General features: G+C 40.7%; 1 long non-coding RNA gene across 1 annotated transcript; it reads right to left on the bottom strand.

Moving 5' to 3' along the window:
* Positions 1–1,298: 1,298 nt before the first annotated feature.
* Positions 1,299–2,808, bottom strand: LOC311089042. The gene is made up of 3 exons (XR_014607615.1): positions 2,671–2,808; positions 2,251–2,499; positions 1,299–2,036 (listed from the first exon to the last, which is right to left on the bottom strand). It is a non-coding gene; the product is annotated as an uncharacterized lncRNA (long non-coding RNA).
* Between the last annotated feature and the right edge of the window lie 1,890 nt (positions 2,809–4,698).

A 4,698-nucleotide genomic window follows, 5' to 3' on the forward strand; every position in this document is an offset into this window, starting at 1 on the left:
TTATGTGCCCAGTGATTTATGAGAATACAACATAAACATGCATGGTTATTTATAATTTGTTTTAATGCCAGTCTATAATTTTTCTCAGAACCCTTTTACCTATAATCATTTTCACCCATTAATTTTCATAACTTTCATTCTAATATTAATTAATGATATCTAATATTTTCCAAAATTATAGTTTTTAAAATTGTAAGTTTTCCTTCCGGCCCCCCATTATTTTTTCTGGTTTGAATAAATTTCAGTAGAGCATCAAGTCCTGACAATGTACTAAAGCAAAGCATTAGCTCTACTGGATAGTATACTGTAATCAGCCTTTCACCTTCTCTAAAAGAAAGAAAACCTTCCAAAATTATATTTAGCTGTCTGTTATTGTAGCACAGCATAGAGCCTTATGGTCAAAAGGTGCAGAATGAATCATTGTGCTAAGGTGATATAACAAGCATTACTTGCAATCAAGATGAAGCAAACACTGATTTATTGATTTCCAAATGTCAAAGACAGATTGGTAATGATATTGGTAATATTGGTAAGATCTATCTATCTATCTATCTATCTATCTATCTATCTATCTATCTATCTATCTATCTATCTATCTATCTATCTATCTGTCTATCTGTCTGTCTGTCTGTCTGTCTGTGTCTCTATCATCCATCCGTCTGTCTGTTAGTTAGCCTGCCTGCCTTCCGGGAGGGGGGCATACTGTAACGGTTCTGTTTTCCCTCTTCTGGTTTGCCTGTGTTCCCTGTGCTTATTAGTTTCCAGCTCCTAATTAATTACGTTTTATTAGCTCTCCATTGTATTTAAGTCATCAGTTAAGTGTTCAGTGTTCTGTGTTATTTTTGCTTACAGTTTTTCTCAGTTGCTTTGGTACATTTCTCGAATCATCCTCGACATTTGCAAAACAGTAAGTGCATTTCTCAAAACAATTCGTACAAATAGCAAAACACCATGGATTACCTGCAAAAGCCAGTCTCTTGCTCAAAATCCATAGTTCATCTCTCAAAGGAAATATCTGTGTCAATGAACATGTCAGTGCCATCAGAATGATAAGTCCTTGTGTCATTGTGTACGGATAAGTCAAATTGCTTAGTCATGTTGTCAATATAACAGTGTACTCTGGAGGGATGTTCCGATGAAAACTATGACTAAAGTTACCTACAATTTACAATAATTGACATCAAAACTTTAGCCATAGTTTTCATCAGAACATCCCTCACATTCAAGTTTTTACTGTTTGTACTGTAATTTGTTGACAGACCATGTCATTGCGATACAGAAAGGAAAAGACAGCACTGCATTTTTGCAAAAAACAAAAAAACAAAAGTAGAAATGTGAACATAGGGCAATCTCCTTTGGGAAAACTGTACATGCAGTGCTGTAGGAATTACAGTGCAGTCTTCCTATAACACCTCCTGACGTTCCAGTCTGTTGGGCCACAAATTCTCATCCACATCACAATGAATATCTTCTCTTGCGATGCAGCGTGGAAAGAATCTTTTAGAGTGTCTTATCATCACACACTGCATCCATGGCAGCCAGAAGGGTCATCTGTGTATGTGGCTGGCGATCATATACTTTCCATCTCCATGCTAAGAATAATTCCTCAATGGGGTTAAGGAATGGGGAGTAGGGTGAGAGGAACTCCATCAGCATCCTGTTGTGGGCTGTAAACCATTGCCTGATGATGTTGGAGCGATGGAAATTGACATGGTCCCAAACTATCATGTACTTTGCCAGATCATCTCCGATTGGACTCCTCTCTTGTTCAGGGATGAGATCCCTGTAGAGAGTGTCTAAAAAAGTGGCAAGATGCTCTGTATTGTATGGCCCAATAATGGGAATAATGCCTTAGCACAGCTTTATCAGAGATAGCAGCACCCATGGTTATGTTCCTGCCCCGTTGGCCTGGCATAACTGTAGCTCTGTGGCTGATGATATTTCGCCCACACCTTCTGCGTTTCGTTAGGTTGAAGCCAGCCTCATCCATGTATAAAGCTGTGCGGTGGTTCACTTGCTTCCAGTTCCATTATACGCTATATCCAGAAGACACAAAATGAGTTTTATGAACTACATGCATTTTCATTTTGGCCAAGATACATTTACATCAAATGTATACAGCACATATTGCATCTTCTTTTCTACAGCCATAGCAAATGTGTAAAGGTCACACTTACTGTACTGTATATCACTATACAATGTTGTACTGTTTACTGCGAGGTACAGTTGCTGCATGCTTTAATGTTTTACCTGTACATACTGGTAGCACAGCTCCTTCACTCTTTCACCATTTCTTTCAAATGGAACAGTGTACAGCTGCTTCATATTCATTTAGTGTCTTTTCAGCACCCTGTCAATGGTTGAGATGCTGACTGTTTGAATGTTTTCAAAGATGTTGTTGTCCTCTATAATGGCACTCTTTATCTCCCTTAGTCTTATGGCATTGTTTTCTACAACCATGGTGCAAATAGTCTCCTCCTGTGAAGTTGTCTTTCAGTCCTATGTGGAAAAAAATATAGTAATGCAAAACACAAAATTGAGTAAGATAAAATGTCACTGTTTAAAGTATACTTACTGTATATTGTAAAATGCAAGTGGAATACTGTAATATTGTATGAAGCATTACAGAAAGTATACAGTATTACAGTACAGTATTGTTAGATTACATACCTGTTCTGTCGACGAAAAGTCTGAATGACTGAGGACACAGTTGTTCTCCAAACAAATGGCTGCACCCTTCGACCAGCCTCGGCCATTGTAAGCCCATGATTGAGAACGTGGTCTACAAGTGTGGCTCTTATCTCATCAGGAACGCGCATGTCCTCTGCCTCTTCCTCTTTGTTTTGCCTCCCAACTCCTCTGCCACGCAGCTTCACTCCTCTTCCTCTTCTTCTTCTTCTCTCTGGCTGTTGACCCCGTCCAATTCCTTGTCCTTCCATTGTCAGACATTGTAACATTGTGCTCCGGCTATATACAGTGGGGAGAACAAGTATTTGATACACTGCCGATTTTGCAGGTTTTCCCACTTACAAAGCATGTAGAAGTCTGTAATTTTTATCATAGGTACTTTTCAACTGTGAGTGATAGAATCTAAAACAAAAACCCAGAAAATCACATTGTATGATTTTTAAGTAATTCATTTGCATTTTATTGCATGACATAAGTATTTGATCACCTACCAACCAGTAAGAATTCCGCCTCTCACAGACCTGTTAGTTTTTCTTTAAGAAGCCCTCCTGTTCTCCACTCATTACCTGTATTAACTGCACCTGTTTGAACTCGTTACCTGTATAAAAGACACCTGTCCACACACTCAATCAAACAGACTCCAACCTCTCAACAATGGCCAAGACCAGAGAGCTGTGTAAGGACATCAGGGATACAATTGTAGACCTGCACAAGGCTGGGATGGGCTACAGGACAATAGGCAAGCAGCTTGGTGAGAAGGCAACAACTGTTGGCGCAATTATTAGAAAATGGAAGAAGTTCAAGATGACGGTCAATCTCCCTCGGTCTGGGGCACCATGCAAGATCTCACCTCGTGGGGCATCAGTGATCATAAGGAAGGTGAGGGATCAGCCCAGAACTACACGGCAGGACCTGGTCAATGACCTGAAGAGAGCTGGGACCACAGTCTCAAAGAAAACCATTAGTAACACACTACGCCGTCATGGATTAAAATCCTGCAGCACACGCAAGGTCCCCCTGCTCAGGCCAGTGCATGTCCAGGCCCATCTGAAGTTTGCCAATGACCATCTGGATGATCCAGAGGAGGAATGGGAGAAGGTCATGTGGTCTGATGAGACAAAAATAGAGCTTTTTGGTCTAAACTCCACTCGCCGTGTTTGGAGGAAGAAGAAGGATGAGTACAACCCCAAGAACACCATCCCAACCGTGAAGCATGGAGGTGGAAACATCATTCTTTGGGGATGCTTTTCTGCAAAGGGGACAGGACGACTGCACCGTATTGAGGGGAGGATGGATGGGGCCATGTATCGCAAGATCTTGGCCAACAACCTCCTTCTCTCAATAAGAGCATTGAATATGGGTCGTGGCTGGGTCTTCCAGCATGACAACGACCTGAAACGCACAGCCAGGGCAACTAAGGAGTGGCTCCGTAAGAAGCATCTCAAGGTCCTGGAGTGGCCTAGCCAGTCTCCAGACCTGAACCCAACAGAAAATCTTTGGAGGGAGCTGAAAGTCCGTATTGCCCAGTGACAGCCCCGAAACCTGAAGGATCTGGAGAAGGTCTGTATGGAGGAGTGGGCCAAAATCCCTCCTGCAGTGTGTGCAAACCTGGTCAAGAACTACAGGAAACGTATGATCTCTGTAATTGCAAACAAAGGTTTCTGTACCAAATATTAAGTTCTGCTTTTCTGATGTATCAAATACTTATGTCATGCAATAAAATGCAAATTAATTACATAAAAATCATACATGTGATTTTCTGGATTTTTGTTTTAGATTCCGTCACTCACAGTTGAAGTGTACCTATGATAAAAATTACAGACTTCTACATGCTTTGTAAGTGGGAAAACCTGCAAAATCGGCAGTGTATCAAATACTTGTTCTCCCCACTGTATATATATATATACTTGCCGGTTGATGGTTCATGAGAAGCACCTTCGTTAGAGAAAGTCATGATTCACATGGGAGCAATTTACCAATTCAGGACAGATTTAGAAAGAAAAAAAAACT

This window comes from Abramis brama (assembly GCF_963993115.1).
Source record: "Abramis brama genome assembly, chromosome: 8".
Lineage (NCBI taxonomy): Eukaryota > Metazoa > Chordata > Actinopteri > Cypriniformes > Leuciscidae > Abramis > Abramis brama.